Source organism: Odontomachus brunneus, unplaced genomic scaffold (assembly GCF_010583005.1).
Source record: "Odontomachus brunneus isolate Ranch 3 - 2012 unplaced genomic scaffold, Obru_v1 Obru_scaffold_069, whole genome shotgun sequence".
NCBI lineage: Eukaryota > Metazoa > Arthropoda > Insecta > Hymenoptera > Formicidae > Odontomachus > Odontomachus brunneus.
The window spans coordinates 609,274-630,127 of NW_022639519.1; the positions used below are offsets into that span (position 1 = coordinate 609,274).

Here is a 20,854-nt window from a genome sequence, read left to right on the forward strand (position 1 = left end):
GGGGGGGGGGGAGGGGACTGAAGCAACGAACGGTTATCGAGGAAATAATGCGCGGTGAATAGAGGGGCGTATCTTAAATTTCTTATTGGAAATTAGATCGCGTTACGACGCGCTGCAGTATGCTCGTGTTACGCTCGTGTTTGCGACAACTGAGACTCTAATCCGCGATCGGATGCTCCTCGCTCGGTCGAATCCTCGCCCAGAATCTCGCAATCCCAACGTGAATGTTCATAAGAGGACGCGAAAGAGCGAATTCCGTCTCGTATTATTCGCAGATTTGCAAATTTGTACAGTCGCACTTCGTCGCGTTTGAAACTTGGCTGCCTCTCGAACCGCGGGATATCGTGAGACCCGGCGACTCGGAGATGAATCGCCGGGGCTTCTGCGGAACTCTGGAAAAATCAATTTCCAGACACACTAGCTCCCCGTGTACGCGGCACGCAAGATAGAGCACCCACCGGTGCTCATCTCTCGCCCGCCATGCTGCGCTCCTCTTTACCTGTTGCTCTATGAAATTGGAAGCCAAAAAATTTCTTCACCTCGCAACATCGCTCTATATTTAGTCGACAGTGTGCAGCACGCCGACTTAAGTGATCTTTATCGTTCTGCACGGAGGGAAACACGAAAGGTATCACTTGTCTAAATGACAAGTATAGTAAGTCTAAATGATAGTCATGCAGAAATGGCCCAACTCACAAAATTATAATTTTTGATTCCTTGTTTTTTTTATTAATAAGCAACCCATATGTCTTTCTACATAAAACAGAAAAATCTCGAGCTTTATGGTCGCTTAAAATTAATTAAAAAAGAAACAGTTATTACTAGTTGCATTTTTCTTATTTATTTTTTAAGATTTAAGCTTGTCGACAAGTATACTTTTAAAGAGAAGAAAATTGGCCATGCTTAACTTCTTGAACGATCGTGAAGAATCTCAATGCTATCTACACTTTTTAAATCGTGTATCCAATTATCTTCATTTTTTCTCGAAACGCACTCCGTGTGAGTTAGACCATTCTTGCACAACTGTGGCCAAACATGGCTGCCACAACAAAATATTAACGTTGTTTCTCATACATGCACACAAAATAGTTATAGTAACTATAATACTCTGGAAGTGGCGACGGCGGGGTTAATTGTGCAAAAAATTGTTCGGTGTAATCTCGCGAATCGCTAACGAGAACGGAATCCACTGCGATCGCGTCGTGATAGGTCAGTTGTATATATAATGGAGCGACGAGAGAATGGTCGCGCGCAATTTGTTTGCAATAAATATAGTTTTCGTAAAAGTGCACTCGTTCCTAAGCGACGATAAGCTTCTTTCTATTTAAACACAATCCGAGGAGTGCAAGCGCGCGTTTTAGCAAAATGCAAAAATCGCGGGATTTCCGCACTTTGGTCGCTGCAAGACGAGAACTCGGTGGACTCGCGCATTGCACTTTGCGAGCGCATTGGAAATTAGGAGATTTATCATTAGCATGCATCAACGTCGCGCGAGAGCGCGCGATACTTTTGAATAAAATAGCGACGATTCGTTGGAGAGCACGTTCGCTCTTTGTATTCACACCGGGGGTGTTTACTCTTTCTCTCCTTTGCGACAAAATGGGTCACGCAAAGGCAGTCAACTATATTAGGATATGCATGCGAAAACTGGGGAAAAGTTTCACAATGCAATCATACCGACATAACAGCGCGACGTTTCGGTAAGCGCTCGTGCGGAACGCTGGATTTATTTCCGTGCGCGTTTCAAGTCGCTGCCCATACAGAGGGGTGTGCACGTGTACAGCAGGACCGTAACACACACACACACACACACACATACACAGAGGAGCTGCTGTGTGCGGGACGTGCCATTAATTTCTGCGCCATTCATATTCCGCGTCGATGCTGCGTCATCGCGCCGTTGCGATTGCGCGCAAGATCATTTCATTTCTTCCCCGTCGCGAAATAAGTCTCAGCTCCGCTTTGCGTTGCACGTTACGGCGTAGCAGCCCCGTGATTTCTGCTCGAACACACCGGCAATGGGAAATCCCGGGTAAAACTGATCCCGAAATTGGCAAAACAGCGCGCTTGCAGTGGAAAATATCGAAACTTGCGGGCGACTACGGGGCGACGCGTGCATTTTATGAAACATTTCAACATTCTGCAAATGTTACACGATTATTGAGAAAAAGACTTCTATCGTGCGCGCTTCAGTCAAGACAAAAATTGCTTTCTGAATTTCAATAGGGACTTTTATCGTCGACCTCTTTACTCTTGCATCGCGGTCGGAAAAATGCTCATACAATATTTGGTCAACATTGCAATAAACAGTTTATTAATGAAAAAGAAAAACGTCCCTCACGGCATAATGGAATATGTCTGTATGTTCTCTACTCATTCCTAAACTTTTTGGCCGATCTCTGAATCAAATTTTACATAGTTGCTCTCTAGGAACCAGCGGAAAATACATTAAACCAAAGAGGGACTCCCCATCTTCTCTCCCTTATTTCATTTCTTTGACATTTTGTGATAATTTAAGTTTAGACGTTCTAGATATAAGGAGTAACGACGGGTAGTTTAAGCTAGTTAATAATAATTATTTAGAACAAAAGGATCGGTATGACGTGGAAAGTGAATTTATCGCGTACGTTTCAAAGTTTGGAAAAATTCGGCGCCTGCGCTGACACTGACATAATGTAATGAATAATGTCTGAATAATGTCAGACATTATAATCCTGCCATAGTTTAAAATATTCGTACTAACAAACTTTACTAGCTCTCATTGGCTATTTTTTTTCTCATGTGGTTATATCTAATAGCCTTGCTTGTATAGTTTGTTGAAAAAAATAACCTAGAGTGGCACGTATAAAAATATTCGTGTAAAGACGCAGGTATATTTTTAGAGTTTTACTGCTTCGCAGATTTATTAAATCCGATCAGCTATTTAATTAGTCCCAGAGGGAATAATTAACGTAAGCGTATGATACTTTATTCAATAAATATAAAGTAAATATTGCTTCTCCTCCTTAAATTTAGTAAACAGATATCGATTGCGAACCTAGATTAGATTGAGAGTCAGAAGTTGTCGTCTGAGTAAAGTAAAAAGAAGCACGTTAATCGTTAGCTCGATATAGACCGGCCGTGAAAGTCTCGTGACTGCAATCCGCTAGTTTTCGTCAGTGAATCGCGAACGAGTGTGGCCAATGAGAGCAACGCAACAGGTATTCCGATGTAATACGATATTACTTCACCGATCCTCGATTCGTCCCCGAGGTGGTTATATAACAAGCCATACCGAGGATTTTACGGAATCCGAATAGACGCGAATTGTTCCCAATTATTGTCGTTTAATCTGAAATACGACTTGTCAATCAAGGTCTAAGGATTTCAGATCCGAGTAGGAATAATCGGAGATTAGTTGTGCGCGCCCTATTAGGCGCATCGGGGCGACAAAATGGCAGCTTGGCCCTGTCGAGCCGATGGAGGGTGACGATTTTAAGCGCTAATATTAGGTTAAGAACAATCAAGTGTTAACGATAACATCATGATACGTTATCGGGCACGTGGTGCTTCACAGCGTGAATATCAAAGAGCGCGTTAAGCCGATTAGCCCTGCGGGTTAATAGCGCGTTCAAGCACGAGAAATCTTTAGAATCCTTCGAAGCTAGGGCAAAAAATAAAACACAAAAAGCGATACCCTCTTGCAACCCTCTTGAGCCCAATGTTGTGGCCTTCAGAAGAAGATTCTTCTGAAAGAAAAACATTCTAACACCCAAAAAAGAACTTCAGTTGCGAGATATTTTATTTCCTGTATTTCCAAATTCTAAATGAAGACTCTTACTGTGAAAGAATATTCCTCTTCTAATTAAGTGGGCCATTAATTGAAGAAATCTGCTGTGTAATAAATATTATGCGAATTTTTTCCTTTTTAATCTAGCAGAATGTGTTCTGCTTTTTTAAAGCAGAATGTCCTCTTGCTATAAAAAATTTCTATTAAGAACAAAGCTTGCACTGCAGATAGAAAATACTGTGTCAAACACGTTGTCTAAGAGGATTTGGTTAAGAATGAGGTTATATCTTTCTTGAAAGAGCGAAGATATGAAAGAATTTTGGAGAGCTTTGTATTCACAGCAGGCGTTGTGAAAAAATGAATCTTTCCTGAATGGTGCATAATATTCACACGTACATTAACCAATTTAGGTTTAATCTTTTTGCTATCAATTTTATTTTTAAAATTTTTAAAAATTTTCACTTCATTAAATATATTAATATAATGTAGCAAAATATTATTTAGCAAATATAATTATTTACTCTTATTTAACAATAATATAATTCAGCAAACGAATTCAAAGTTTTATGTTTAGCACTAAAGGGATAAGGTCGGGACACTGATGTCCCACTGGCGTTTTTGGGAAGACATACTTGTCCCAACGCTAATAAGTAGAATGATAGCTGATGCGTGTTCTGAATGTCAAAAAACTGTTTATTCAATTGAAGAAGATAATTATTAATGGCGAGGCAAATGTATGTCGCGTTAGCAGCGAAAGGGTTAAGAATTAATTCACTCGGAGGGCCGCGCGTGTAATTCTCCTATAGGGTCGGGCCAGGTATCAGATTAGCCGCATGCGAGACGCTCGCATGGCGCGTGGATGACGTTCCGGGCGTGACGCACGGCATGACGAGCGTCGACGGGCCCGGCATTCACCTCGTTCCCGTCGTCCTGCCGCCGAAGGTACTCACATCGCGGCATAAACGGCGATCCTGGCTCGGATCGTTGCTCGCGTAATCGCTCGTCCGCGCGATCGTTATCGAGCGCTTGCGCGCGTGCGATAATCACGACCACACGTCGACGTGCGATAATCGCCGAGATTATCGGCCGCCACCGAATCGTCCGCCGAATGAAAACGTTCGTTCATTACGTGACACCGCAATGCGTGCTTCCGCGAGATCGCGGAGTGTCGTGAAATCGGTCACGATTCAATCGGAACGAACGGGAGAGATAAAGCAGTTTTTTTGCGAGTGCACTCACTTCCCTAAATGTGTGCACTTTTGAGGAGTGCTTGAAAAAGGACGAGTGTATTGGATTTGAACTGTGACGTTTCTCTACGATTTATGACGATTATTCGTATTTCATGCTTCTCTCTCTCTCTCTCTCTCTCTCTCTCACACACACAAACACACATACACAACCCTCTCCTATATTTAGGAAACGGTTATAAAAGAAATTCTGTCTCGTCGACTAAATAGAGATTGAAATTGGACATGGGGGAACAGATGGGCGCGCGTTCGGAAACTCAGTCCTGAATTCCAATGTGTCACATTTTTCTTTTACATTTTATCAAAAGGATATATTTATAGATTTCGATTCTCTCCGGCCCCACGTCGTTTTAGAATTTAATATTTTCCCTCGAAACGTACGTATGATATATTTGATGTCTTCGTGACAAATCTAAAATTTACTTCGTAAGTTAATCGCAAACGACAGGTCACGGAATCGAGGAGAAAACGTATTTTCAGTTTACGTCCGCCCTTATGAAGTCTCTCTTCGGAGAGTATTGCTTTTTTGATACCGCCCCGATTCGGACCAATTCGGTCTGACAGGAAATATACTCGGGAAGAATATCATAATTTTTTTCATGTAAATTCTCTTCGATTTCACTGTGTATCCAGTAGCGTACACGGAAAGAATTTTGTAGTAAAAATTACTATTGGATTTTGTAACCGAGGAAAAGTTCGACATTCTGCGTTGATTTATTATCTTTTTATTTTATGTGCGTTATTTATATTTTAGGAATTGAAATGTATGTTAAAACATTTGCTATGCGAAATTTGCAACGTTTTTAGCAAAATTTATTATGTTCTTTAGCAAGATAAATCTTATTAGTCTATTCTTGGATTATTGAAATATAGTAATATTGAAGGAAATTTATATTAAAAAATTATTGTGAAAAAAATTTTTTCTCCGTGTAGGGATAGGCTATTAGTAAGATTTATCTTGCTAAGGAACATAGCAAATTTTGCTAAAAATTTGTACATTTTTAATAGCACATTTTAATTTTTAAGATATAAGTAATACATATGAATTGTTGAAAAGAAATTTTAGTTCGTGCAATAAATTGTTATTCAGTTCATGCATATGAATTGTTGAAAAGAAATTACAGTTTGTGTAATTGAATGGGGACCAGACAAAACCTCGCTGAGAAATAATATTTTTGTTACTGTAATCGAAAACATTTGTCTGAACATTCAATTGTATCAAAACTCTTTGAGATAACTCAGAACGATTTGCTGAGTAGAAACTTCCTATGGGAATCTTTCTGTTCCTACGAGTTTTTCATTTAGTCTCCAAGTAACAGAAAATTCAATTACACTAACGGAATTGTATATTTTCCGTGTAAAAGGATACACCCAAGAAATATAATCTTATCTTTAGTGGAATCTTCTTATATATGGCCTCAAGAGGATTTCCCTAAAATCAATATTAAATTAAATTAAATCAGAATTAAATGAAGAAACTAAAAGGAAAGTATTCTAAGTATAATATTCTCAAAGAGGCGTTTCATGTTTTACTTACGATATAAATAAAAATAATGTTGAACTTAACAGAAATTACTTTTAGCAAGAAGACACTTTGCTATAAATAATCCTATTCTTCTTAATTCAACAGGCTAGAAGTTGAAATAATATCTAGTAAATCGTTGCAAATCCAAGTGTATTATTTTTAAATATATAAACATACAATTTTTTTACTAAAACTCTCTTTGAGTATTTCTTGCGGTTCTAGATCACGTCACTTTATACATTTAATTTTATTTATTACACGTCACTTTACACATGTAAACCATGCTTTAATATGTTTAAACATGTTAAATGACGTGACTTAAAATGATAAGAAACATGTAAAAAAAGATTTCGCCAAAATAACACGCTTGAATTTGCAGTAATTTTCGACTTATAAGTAAGAATTTCGGTAAGAGTTTCTATTTGGAATATAATTACAGGAAATAGCAATTAGAGTTTTTTGGGTGTTAGAATATTTTCCTTTGTGTTTTGGAAGAATTTTCTTGAGATCACATATATAAGAGACTTTCATTAAAAATAAGATTATATCTTTTTGAGATGTGTAGTCTTTATTGCTACAAGATATCGATCTGTTCTTTAGTAACAAAATTCCGTAGTAATTTTTACTGCAATATTCTCTCTGTATGGGAAACCGAATAACTTCTCGCCGGAAACGGAAAGACAGAAAGCGAGCATTTTTATGCGGGTTTCCCGAGATCGCAATCACGTGTAACCTTTTCTCGACGCGCAAAACGACCCGGCTCGATTGGACTGAGGTTCGCAAACGAGATTTAAAACGATGAAGAGTTATGAGCGAAAAAGTTCATCGACATTTACGTGATCTTGACATCCTAACAAATGGGATAGTTTGATTGTCTCCTCGTCCCTCCCTCTTCCTCTTCTTCCTGATGCGGGGATGCAGCCCATTTGTCCTGTATTTTTTTTATTGGCATAGCCTACAACGCGCGATTACGCTGAAGAATCTTTATGAATTGCTCGTGGAGTTACGGCGAAAATCACAAACGCCATATTACGTCGCACATCGAGTTACGTCATTCAGCGTAACCGAAAAACTCAGGATTGCATTAAGCTTATTCGCTGATTGGCAACAAACACGATTGCGGATTTTGTGCACGATACGGCCGAATGAATGGGTCGATGGATAGACGTGCGGACGGACGAACGGATGGACCGTTTCGGCAGAGTTACGAGCTTTCCTCCCATTATGCGTGCAGATATATCGCTCATATCGTTGCTCTCGATATGGATATCCTCATGTGTTCGTTCAGTTAATACGAATTTTCACTGATTAACTGACACTCAAGAGATTACATTGTGTGCGATTACACATTGAGAAATATCGAGCAACGTCGATCCGCGTCGTGCTTTCCAATTAAAATATTTACCGAATCGCGGCCGCAAACGAGAAACACTTTCATTACACATACGCGAAATGAAAGCAGTCGTAAACGAGTAAGAAGAAACGGAGGAAAAAAACGTCACAATTAAAGGGAGACAGAGATAAGATTAATTCTTGCTTCGCGTTATATGAGGGATGGTCTTTCGGAAGATCCGCGAGCGGACTTATGGAAAGAATCCGCAGCTCGAGACACTCGACAACCACGAACGACATTCCTTTTCTCCGCGCACGAAGACGCGCACCGCATAGTGGCGAAAGACGGCATGCGAAAACGCTCATAAAACTTTCAGCTGCAGCCACCGCAGCGACTGCTGCTCGGCAAAGGAGAAGCGTGAGCGCGTGTAATCGGGAGTCCAGAGAGAGAGAGAGAGAGAGAGAGAGAGAGAGAAAGAGAGAAACAGAGAAAGGGAGAGAGGATTCATACGTTGCGTCGCGCTGTAATACGCGGGCGCGCGTTTTCCTATTGACTAATTGCTGCGTTATAATTACACGAGAAAGCTAATACGCGCTTATACGAACCGACAGATATTCGCATTTCGCTGCAGGTCCTTGTCCATTTCTACCTCTCTTTCTCCCTTCCTCCCTCTTCTCTCTCTCTCTTTCTCTTTCTCCATTTATCTTTTGACCGCGTATTAGACCAATGCAACTATAACTATGCGCCGGCCGTTTCGGCGCGAAGAATTAAGCGGTATCAAAGCGTGACCATAAATCTAATTATACACAGCAGCTAGGGCGGTATCGTGGCGTGCCACTTGTAACGTTGCGCGAAAGCTGTAAGCTCGCCAAGTGCCAGGTCGGGGCAAACACGCCCGCGCGCGCGACGTGTAAGTTCGCGTGTAATTAATTAAACGCGAGATGACAGACACTTCGTCGTGTCTCGCGCGGGCGTATACGCCGTATACCATAATAGCTCCTTTAGCCAAGCGCGGCTCGTATACGCCGTAAACTTCGGGACAATATAGCTCACGTATCAGAAAATGTAACGGAGGCGTCGCGATGACGCTTGTTACTGCTTGTTAGCGGTGCACAGAGAGTAGCGTAATCACGCACTTGACGGCATTGAGTGCGGTATACGCGGAACGTGCGCAGCTGAAATACTGCGGTGAGCTTCGCTGCTATTTACTTTTACACCGAAACCGATTCACAGACTGACTGTTTTCTGACCCTCTAAGTTAACACGATATTCTGTAGAATTTATCTGCCAGAGTCTATGGGAATGGCTGAATGAAAAAGAGGGAGAAAGAGAAGGTGCGCTAATGAGAGAGTTGGTCGCGGCTGTTTAATCCAAGAGCCAGTGTACATAATTATTCACTTTGGATCATGCTAAAATTTATTTATTTTGTATTGATAAAGTAATAAATCTGTCGACATAATACTATCGATATATTCTAGATAGAGCTGTATTCTTCGTCTCAATCTGTCGTCTGAAACAGTGATTCCCCGATTAAAAACCAATATGCCGATTGTGCGCGAAGCAGAATTATTGATGCTCGAAATTGCGTAAAATTCTCGCTAAAAAGAATAAACAAATTTCATTTGCTTTCTTGCTGATTGAATTCTGTAGCTGAAGCACATGTGTAAACATAAATGTATACACTGGGAGAAAAAAATATTTAAGAAACAAAAATACTTATTCGATAGGTACTAATAATTTATTTATTTACACTGATATGAAATACTAGTTTAAATTACCTGGCGTTACTCAGCTTATCACAAAGTATCAAGAGTATTAAATCAGGAAGAGGTATGAAATTAGGCATCCAAGTTTCATGGTATGCTTGTATTTTCCGCGGGGCTTTAGAGGATATCTAATAGATTTTTGTTTAATAATTCATTTTATTAGAAGAAGAATATTTTTTCCACTTCTAATGTGAAGTTAAGTAAATAACAATTAAAATTTGCAATTAAACTTTTTTTTTGTTGTTAAAATAATTTCTTTTCGGTTTTTGGAAGAATCTTCTTAAGGCCATATATAAGAGGATTCTGTTAAAAATGAGATTATAGTTCGAGATATTTCTCTTTACTTTTGATCGGATAACAGTGTTAACTTTCAAATTAACTATGCAAAATTTGGTCCAAATCGATCAAAGGGTTCAGAAGTTAGTGGGGAACATACAAATAGACATACTATTATATATACATATTTTTTTTTAATAAAAAGTGTACATTTTCTTAAAATTTTAACTTTTCATGAAAGCAATTATTTAAATAAAAGGATTTAGATTTAATAAATATCTTATTAATACTCATTAAATATATTTTTTAATTTTTAGATATTTTTTCTCTCACATTTAAGTTAGTACATCCAGAAAATCGTACTTCAATCGACGGTCAGTTTTATTCGGGTCACAAAATTCTTCATCTTTTAAGACCACTGTGAAGAACAAAATTTTACTCGAACGAGATAGATTCTTGGAATTTAAAGGATTAAACTATGAAAGGGTAATAATGTCGTTTTCTCTTTCTTTTATTAGATTATACATTCAAGAGTCTGGTTTGTTCAATGGGCATGTTCCATTAATGGAATATTAAAAATCATATCGTTATCAATAGAATGAGTGTAAAAATAAAGACAACGTTCGTCTATATTTGCTTCGCGGCTACGCTGCACGTGCCGCGCCAGCTACCTTCACCGTCCGTTTAACGCTCACTCACTCCCCCTCTCCCTCCTCCCCTCAGTATACATATTTAACTTCAAGGAAATCGGTTACATGTAACCGCGTAACGTCCTATCTTCGTGGCCTTGGGAGAATCTTGGCGTGCGTTTTGCCGTCCATACCCCATTGTCGCGCGTACTATATCTTCGATCAGTCTAAAAAAAGGATCCCCATATCGATCCCGTCAGAGGGCGCGGATCTCGCCCGTCCTGCGGTCGAGGTCGGTCCGCGTTCTTGGGGATACATGTGGCAACTTTAGTAAAATCGAGCATAATCCCTTATCGCGCGCGGCGGATTGATGGCGACGGGGTTACGTCGCAGGAGCCGGGATCGAAGTAATCCTTTTATTGGCAACTTCGAACTTGCGCCCATGCATGTATTCAGGTTAATGTCCCAGCTGTTGCCTGTCGATACGCCACGCACGCGTCCGGCAAACTTGGATGCACGCGATGCATTCGCGATATTACTGGCGCGTAGTCACGTACTTTCGCGGTCGCGTCGCGTGCAAAACGATAGAATCCGAAGAAAGGAGTCTCACGTGGGGCGCCACGTTATTCGTCCACCTCGCGAGAGCAAGTGTTGCACATACATACACAGAGAAATACACACACACACACACACACATATATACACGCGCAGACAGACACACACTTTCGAAAAGCGGCCCCTAAAAGCGTCGTTAGCGGTAAAAGCATCGATAATGCACAGCGTGACGTACGAAAACGCTCACGTTGCCGCTCGTAATCTAATATTACTCGGCAAACTTCGCCTACGGGGGTCACTCGCGCGCGCCGGTTTAACGTGAAATATTTTGTTGCTCCTGCGTAGAGCGCGGCGACTGTACACTATCTCTTTATTGACTTCTGGAGTTTAGCCACGCCAAGCTGCACTTTTAACGAGTCGCAACGGGCCACATACGTGCGCGCTCGCGCCGGCCGCAATCTCGCGACTCGTTTGCTGTAACTACTGTTTTGCTTTTGTGCGGCTTTTGCACGGTTATGTATATGCCGCGCCTCGTGAATTGTAAACTCCGCAGGAATTGCGCAATGTTGTATTGCGTTGCGGGTATTTTTATTCTCTCTCACACGCCCGTCGGATAATTCAAAAATGCAGAGACCTGGAAATTAGACGCGCGGATGATGCGGTCGCGGGAATTTAGTTATTCATTAAAATCCCGGGGGTAAACGGCGCGGCGACTTCGAGATTTAAGATGTTTCAATTTTAGATGCGCGCAATTTTTTGGCACGGTTCAGCGAGCTGAATTTCCGGCGCAACCATGATATGAAGGATGAAAAATTTCTCATCGTGTCCTCATCGTGCGATAATTCGACGATGGAGTCTCATTTTACCGCGCGATCATTTCCGTCAACGACCAGAGATCGCGCTGAATCCGTGTTTTCGCGATTCAGTACGCTTTCGCAAGTCTTGTCCGCCGTCGCGGATACACACGTATCGATCCGCAGTTCATTCGCTGTCGAGTGACGATACGGTAATTCAATCGGGAAATTTCGCACGACGTCACGCGTGTAATCTCGCGCCGTCGCGAAACGACGGTAGGTTTATACGAAGCATACAATTTGGTTAGGGGATTATTAGGAGTACGCTACGTTCAACAAGTGTTCCAACCGACCTGAGCTTAGAAATGGCCCACAGGGATCCAATCTATGCACTGTTTATATGTTGATGACCATCGCTGCGTCAAGTTTGTGAAGTGATTGCGTTCCTTGATCGCCGGTAGCCTGCAAGACAAAAGAAAGAACGTTCTTAGATTGATCGTGTTCACATATACGTGAAGTTGCAGAAAATTACAGAAGCACTTGTATCAGTTAGGCACATATAAATTATTTAACTTTTCGGATACAGACTCGAGTGAACAGCAGCTTTACATTTACGTAAAGATATATCATCTCATCTTTATATAGCAGAAATCCTCTTATACAGGAGGAGTCAATAACAAGGTTGCTACCTTGAATTCCATCTTTGAAACAAAAGACAAAGATGACTTCAAGGTCCTTTTTTTCTGAGACGGAAGCTATTCCTCTGGGGGAAAAGCGTGATTATCATGAGCAGCTTTTTTCCAGAATAACTTTTCTAGAAAATCTGAAAATCGCCTTTATTTGTTGCTTTGGAGATATTTAAGGTGGCAATAGTTATTGACCTATCTAATAGATTTTTGTTTAATAGTTCATTTTATTAGAAGAGGAATATTCTTTCCACTTCTAATGTGAAGTTACATTATTAATTATTAAAGTATATTATACATTATTAAAGTAAGAATTGTTATTTAGACAGTAACAATTAAATAACAATTAAAATTTGCAATTAACATTTTTTTTGGTGTTAAGATAATTTGCTTTCGATTTTTAGAAGAATCCTCTCGAGGATTCCTCCATATATAAAAGGATTCCGCTAAAAATGAGATTATAGTTCGAGATATTTCTCTTCACTTTCGATCGGATGATAACAGTGATGACTTTCAAATCCTGTTATAAAATTTTCTCAAATGATAATTTCCTAAATATGAAAAGAAAAGTGAGGAAAAGATAGAGAGGAAGAAAGAAAGAGCAATTCACTCTGGGGTGAAGTTCCACACTTAATAGTGACAGGTACGAAATTACACGAGCGAGGGAGAAGAAGAAGGAACGAAGTCTAGCTCGGATTTACGTGGAAAGTCAGCCACTCTGAATATTTTCGGCACGATTTATGACGAAATAGGATAAAATTTCCAACCATTCCCGCGATAATTATATAACGGTTCCTAATTCTAATTGAGAATGAGCGTCCTCATCGAGGGATTGGATTTGCACGTGCCAAACTAGTCTGAAATGGACGGGTCTTACAGCGGATCCGTTTAGATCCGTGTTCAAATTACTGAGGCGTGCTGGACCGTCAGAATCGAGCGTATTGGATTTTCGGGCGAAGCCGTGCAATTCGACGAGCACGGAAGTCAGCATAGCGTTGCGCTAAGGCGTGCGTTCGCACTCGCCCTCTCGCTCGTCTCTCGCAGTGGAGGCACTCGACATCTCTCGTACTAGTCGATCGTTGCCACTCCCGCAGCTCGGCTCGAATCGAATTTTCGCACGCCGTCGGCGGCAACGGTGCCGGCGTTGGCGGCCATCGTAACGTCCGGCGATTCTCCGTTCCGTTCCGGAACGGAGGATTCGTTTCTGCAATTGATAGCGAGACGTACGTACGATAGTGACACGTACGGCTCGCAGCGGCAACTCTCTTACGAGCAGTCACTTTTATATCCGGCACTGGTGGCACGTGTAAAAAAGACGGAAGGCGAACGCGAAACGTGACCCGTTAAATTTATATTCCACTAAGTGCATGAGAGAGCGCGCGCGTGGTAAACGTTCGTCGAAATTGCGCGCAGAAGTCTCTCTTGTTTTCTACTTCTCTTCTCCGCTCTTCCTCTCTCTTTTCCTCCCTTTCGTGAATGCGGCGAAAATGCGAACGACAGGCGGACTAAGACGATGCGCGTTTAAATGAAAAGCTGCGCGCGACAGAGACTCTCAAAGCTGCGCTCGCGGTTCACCGGCGTGCTGGCGAACTTTTACTAACGTTGCGGTTGGCAGACTCACCGGGAGCTCGTGGCGTTGTACGGAATTTTTCGACGACCTATATACGGGAAACTTTCCGCGCGCAACTTTTCCGGGACGTTTTCGACCGACGGCCGATCGTGCCCTCTATTTTTGCGGGTCGAGCTTTACCATGCGACATAGCGCGCTCACGCGTGAAAAAAGATAACGCTCCAGTATATTAAAATGTTATACGCGTGTAGGACGCATAAAATGAAAGAAATGCCATTTGCGAGACGGCTAAATGTTGCTCTATGGTCTGGTTCAAACACCCGAGAGAGACGTTTATAATTTTTTTGCCGAAGCAAGAAGGATTTTAATTTAGCCATTTTATTCTATGTTCTGGATAAATTTAACGAAGATTATATTTCGGAGGATATTACGGTGAGATAAAATTAGCTTTATAAAGTTAGCTGAACTTGGCTAAATATCGTACTCTCTTGTATTATATTTATAAAAAACGCAATTAGCATTTGGCAAAAAATACGCACTCGTATAAATATATTTTTAAATCCTCTTATATATGGCCTCAAGAAGATTCTTCTCTCTAAAGCTAAAAAGAAAATATTCCAATACTCATAAAAAGAATTCTAATCGCAAGGTGCTATCCTGTAATGCCATATTTTGAGTGAAAAAGTTTATCAAAAGAACACTCATCTTGTAGTGAAGTGAACTATTAATCGAAAATCTCTATCTGAAATATTATTCGAACTTTTTTTGTTTTTAATTAAGAGAGATATGTTTACTTGAAACAGAATATTCTCTTACTAAAAGAAATTAAGAACAAAATTTGTACTGTAAATGGAAGATAAAATTCGTGGAATTTTAAAAATATTGTGCTTAGAATATTTTCCTCTTTGGGTTTTAGAAGAATTAACTTGATGCCACATATAAGAGAATTCCGCGAAAGTTATATTTTTCTGGGTGTTAAATATTCATATCTAACACGTTTGTTATCAAAATGAGAAAATATGACCTAAATATTTTTTGTATTTTTACATTTGTGCTAAATTAGAAAGAAATCAGAGTGTAACCTTTGGATAGGTTTACTTATCAGCAAAGTCTTCCTTAAAAAGAAAAATGCAGAGTAGGATTTTTGCTAAAGAAAATATTATATTTCTTTGGATAGCCGCATTTGTGCGTGTTTTTCAAAAGAAAGAAACCTGTAAAAGAGTAAATGCCATAGCAAAAGAGTCATTAGAAATAAATAGTTACAATCAGGCCAGCAGCAGAAAAAGAATCAGTAGAAAACGACAGTTTTGATCGGACCTGCTGCTAATACGTATATGTGTTAGTAGGGGATTTGTTATATATATTTCTTTTTTATATATATTTCTTTTTTTTATTTTCCTATTTTATATACTATATACACATTTTTACTATACAGTATATGTGGAAATGGAATTAGTGCTTAGCGAAATACGCATGCATTCGTACGTTAAAAGCGAAAAAGACGTATAAAAGAGTTTCTAAAGCAGGAGTACTGTAGGAGAAGAATTGGTAGAGACAGACACGCGGTCTGATCCGCAATAGAAAAAGACTCAGTAGAAGATGATAGAATGTGGTCAGAGCAGCAGTAGAAAAGAATATTTGCGGTCGGACCTGCAGTAGAAAAAGAATCAGTAGAGAAAGACAGTCGCGCGCGGTCAGACTCGCCGATGTTGGCACGGCGCTTTCTTAACTTAACTCTCTTTCTGCAATTCCGGACCGCGCCACAATTTATACTCGACGAGTTGACGGGGGGTGTATATTTACGGCCTAGAAAACACGAGATATACTCGCGCAACGTTTCCTAAATTTATTAGAAATACATATGCAAGAGCATTATCAAGAGGATGGCGCGGTGTTGCGCCACATTGCACGTGTACACTTCATTATACGCGACCACTCTGTTGTAATGCTGCTTCAGAAGTGTAGATGTATCTCCCGAATCAGAGCACCGCCGTGTCGGTATAACTATTCATACGAAAACTGAGAACAGGTATTTCGCGCGAGGCTTAAAGTCACCCTCGTGTAAGTTCTTCGTAACGCAAGTCGCGGTTTTCGGGGATTACAAGTGCGTTGAGACTATTGCACTCTTACATCAATGAGAAATTCACAAGTTACTATTCCCTCGTGTCTGAAATGCGAGCATTATTGCAACAATATTGTCAGTATTTTTAATTGACAATGTAGATAACGACGGTGAAATTGCGAAGCAACGACAATAAAACCACGAATGAAATGTTTTCTCATGTAAAGATGAATGAAAATTACTTAAAAAAAAAAAACATTTAGATTAACTTTTAAATTTTTTAAATATATTTCTGCAACTTTTATTTCTCGTTGTAGGAGAAAGAATACAAAGTTTAAGTCTTAAATGAACGTACGCCGCGCACGCGCGCTCCTAAAATTATTTACCTTGATAAAACATTTTCGTGTAATACCACGCGTTTAAAAAGGCACACGTAGCGCCGGCGGATTGTAATTTGCTCTTTGCATTTGAATTTCGCGAGAGACGCAAAACTTAACCATTTTAACGACTGGCAATAAGATACTTACAACGAACTTGGTAATAAGATACTTTACCGTAAGGAGCATCGAGTCAGTTTAAGTAATGCTATAACGGCCCGCGAATGTTGAAGTGAGTATTTATAACTGTGACTGTATGCACATACAGCTCCGCGGGAATCCAGCAGAAAGAGGGGATTATGGAGAGAAACCCCCGGTTTTGTTAAAGTAGAGCTCCGGGATGACCCAATTCTGAAGAAGGGGGGATGCTCATAGTCTTTGAGAGTCGTCATACACTTGCCGTGACGATGTCGCGTCATTACAGTTATTCATAATCGGCACAATGGAACGCCGCAAAGGAGCGGTATTATGAAAGATAAAAAAGAGAGGAAGAAAGAGAACGAAAGGAAGAAGATCCGTTAGGGTGAAGATAATAGAAAAAACGTGATGGGACGTCAGTGGCGGAAGATTGAGTCTGGAGCTGAAATCGCGAACGACGTCTCCTCTTTAAGCTCTCAGAGCCGAAGAGGAAACGGCAACTATTTCGATAATTAGCGCTGTAAAATAATTAGCATCTGCGCTGGCGTTCTTCCGGGAACTATGGGATGGCCATTTCGCCGTTCTCTAGTCAAATAATTCACACGGGCGGGTGCCTCGGCCGTTCTCCCGTTACCTCTCAGGTAACACGTTGCAGGAGGTCCTTGCTAGCTGCCATAGGAATTCCTTTCGCATACCGCCTTCGTCATAAATTAGAGATCCACAATATCTGCTCGCGCAAAGCCACTTAAACCCGAAGAGGCTCCTCGTGAGGGTCTTCGAATGACGCGCGATATCCTCGAAGGATATCTCCGGCGATCCGAGACGCGCGTCAATATGTAGCAATATGCCGTCGCTCACTCGACCCTTTCATTCGCTCGCATTATCGATTTGTCTAAGGGAGAATTCATACTTTGACAGGAAACAGAAAGGCAGAAGCCAATCAAAACTCGCGCGTACAAAAGCAGAAACTGTCGACTGGCCATCAGCGCGAGTTCTGACTTATATCTTTTTTCTGTTTTCTGCTTTTCTGTCAAGCTGTGAATGTGTCCTGAGATTGATCGAACTAAGCCTGAAACGAGAACTGCCATCGCGAGATCGCAGAGACGTCGCGCAAACGATAGTTCTTCTTTTCCCGATGCTCGCTCTCCTCGAGAGAACCAGCTTCGGGCTAGTCTCACCGACGTCAGTTAACCTCAGTTTTATTTAGTTATTAAAGAAAGAGAGCGACAAGACAGAACGAGAGAAAAGAAGAGTTAAACTGTAATTAAAATTCATTTGGTTCTTGTCTCTTTTTAATTTTAATCCCCGGGCGAGACGGAGGAACAGTGGAGAACTGGAATGAAAATTAATCGACTTCTCGTTCTCTCCTCTCTGATCTCTCGTGCCGGAAAAGGGACGGATGGTTACTTAAAAGTTACGTCTCGCGAAGCTAATCGAAATAAATCGGTCATATGCAAATCGAATCGCACGGAACTGAAACTCGCCGAGACGCATCTCGGTCGCGCAATTCGTTCGGCCGCTCGAGAGTTATTTTACAAGCGCGAGGACTTACGTCCCCCGGTAGAGGGAGAATAATTGCGGCTCCTGTTTTCGAATTGACTTTCCAATGAGCCTCCTCCGACGAGAGAGCGTTTAATCGCCGAATTATCTTAATTAGCGGATTATTAACATCGCCGACACACGGGCGGCGAGCCATTACCGGCAGAAGTCCCAAACGAAGGCAAGCGCGAACTTGTTAGCGAGTTCATAACGTACTTGCTAATTACGATACTTCGCCTAATTAAAACCGCGTATTTAAGCGGGAGTTCGCCCGTCGCGGCTCGTGTAGGCGAGTCCCGCTATTGTTTCGATGACGGCTTGCCGTTGTCGCTTTAAGTACATCGGCCAAGTACTTTCTCGCCGAGGCGGAACCAGCCGGTGACCGGGGTTTATCGACTAGCGAATTAAGAGAAATAAAGGGAGACAAAGAGAGAGGGGAGAGACAGAGAGAGAGAGAGAGAGGGAGAGGGGAGAGAGAGAGAGAGAGGGAGAGGGGAGAGAGAGAGAGAGAGAGAGAGAGAGAGAGAGAGTCGTGGTATTCCTCGCCAACGACGAACGCGTTTCCTTTGCTCTTGGAATTTGCGAGAGAATTAATCGCGCGGACGGACAGCGATCGTGTTCGCGCGAACGGACACGGAAACGTCGTTGGTCGGGCGACAAGCTGACCACTCCGCCCGTACGATCGTGACGTCGGCGGAAACTCCGTTCAAGTAGATTCCGCCACGTGTGGCGAGCGAGCGCCTGGTCGGTTTTCTTCCTTCTTCGTTGGCCAGTAATACGAAAGAAGTGATGCCAGTCGCAGGAAAAAGCGGAGTAGAAAATTTATCAATTTCTAGCCAGTAACTGGCCGGGAATTCTGGTTACTGGCTGATTGCTGGCCAACTTGGGCGACGCTTGCTTCGCTAATATTCTCTGAAGTAAAGTCAGTGTATTCTTCACTGAAATGCCATACTTTCATAATCGGTAGTTCAATTGTAAGTATAGCACAGGAATCAGTAAAATCTCGTCAAGAGATTAATTAAAATCTCGAGAAAATCAGTTGATAGCAGCGACTGTTACCATTTTTGATACAGTTTGCAAACGTGGACTGTGCTATTGCATGTAAATCATGTGGAGACCGTTGATTCCATCGCCGTAAATGCAGAAAGTTGGATTTGGCACAGCGTGTAATAAATTTGTGTGCTACAGATTTTACAGGGGAATCTTACTTCCACTAGTCAAAATCAATGACATAAGATGAAACAGTAAAGTGAGAATATTTTCATTGAAAATCGGTGAATATTCATTGATTATTGATGAAAAAACTCTTTTTTCCTATTAATGTGACGTTAGAAACATTTTTATTTATTTACTTTAAGCGAGTAATTGGACAGTAAAACTAGATTCTGACCAATTTCTAATCAGTTTTTAAACAATTCTTCTAATCAGACTTCTTCTATACAAAATTCTGTCAAATAGTCTTCATCATTCAACTCTACATTGTCAAATATTATATTTTGTTATTCAACGTAAAGCTCATATTTAAAAAGGTAGACTCTTCTCTCTTTCTCTTTAGAGACTTCTTTATTGAGATGGTTATAGCTTTATTTTCGATTTTATCATTTCCTCTTGTCAGTTCTCAGTTTCTGGTCAGTAACCGGCCAATATTCTTCGAATTTTTACTAGCCAGAAACTGTCTAGCATTTAGTTACTATTTTTTATTGCCTATTGGTTCTGGCGAGTAATCGATTAAACAATATTGACCAATGTTTTCCTGTTCAGTTTCTGGACAGTCACTGTCTAAACAAACCTAGTTACTAGACCAGTTTCTGGCTGACAGCCAGTTTTCCCCGGAAATTTTTCTACTTGAGAAGTTTCTTGCAGTCTCATCTTTTTTTTCGCTGCATCGATCAGCTGACGCTTGTTTATCGTCGGCGCTGTTGCGAACTTTCGGAATTCATGCCCTATTATTAAAGCTGCTCCTCTTTCTCTCTCTTAGAATTATATAGTTATGTTGCGGTCGCTTATTTCCCCGGTATTCGTACGGGGAACCGCTGTCGTACTGCTCGGCCTGAAGGGTTCGTAGTCTCGATTCCTTGTTTGCCGAGGAGCGCGCCGCGCCGGCAGCTGAGTCGTTCTCATTTACGAGTAAATGCGCGCTTACGTTTTACGAGAACGGCATTTTCTTCTGCAAATATATTTCCCTTACTTGGCAAAAAGGGAAAGAGAGAGAGAGAGAGAGAGAGAAGGGGGAGGGAGGGAGGGAGAAAGAGAGAAGTAGCCCTGTGTTGGGAATGTAATTTGGTGTTACGATCGGGACTTCCGTCTGGTTGACGTGCGAATTATGCCATGTGCGCGCCTCATCTCGTTCTATAAGTCCTATTATTCCCCCTTTCGGATTTTCGTTACTTCGCCGACGGTGTTTGAAACACTTTTTGGTCGGGTGTATCTGTTGAAGGTTACTTTGAATTACTTTGAATCCGTGGATATCACCTAGGGGGGAGTTTAATTGTGAAGCCGTAGAAGAGAGAGAGAGAGAGGGAGGGGGAGAGAGAGAGAGGGAGGGGGAGAGAGAGAGAGAGAGAGAGAGAGAGAGAGAGAGAGAGAGA

The 20,854-nt window shown here is 41.2% G+C and overlaps 2 protein-coding genes across 2 annotated transcripts in view; one reads left to right on the forward strand and one right to left on the reverse strand.

The window, feature by feature from the left end:
• LOC116846759 (5-hydroxytryptamine receptor 2A-like) overlaps nt 1–20,854 on the reverse strand; it is a 212,579-nt gene that overhangs the window by 86,898 nt on the left and 104,827 nt on the right. The window contains exon 2 of the mRNA XM_032821014.1: nt 12,248–12,356. The gene's annotated coding sequence lies outside the window, so the exon portion shown is untranslated. The remainder of the gene's footprint in view (nt 1–12,247; nt 12,357–20,854) is intronic.
• The window catches only part of LOC116846760, a 205,733-nt gene that overhangs the window by 68,091 nt on the left and 116,788 nt on the right, over nt 1–20,854 (forward strand). The gene's annotated exons all lie outside the window — the stretch shown is intronic.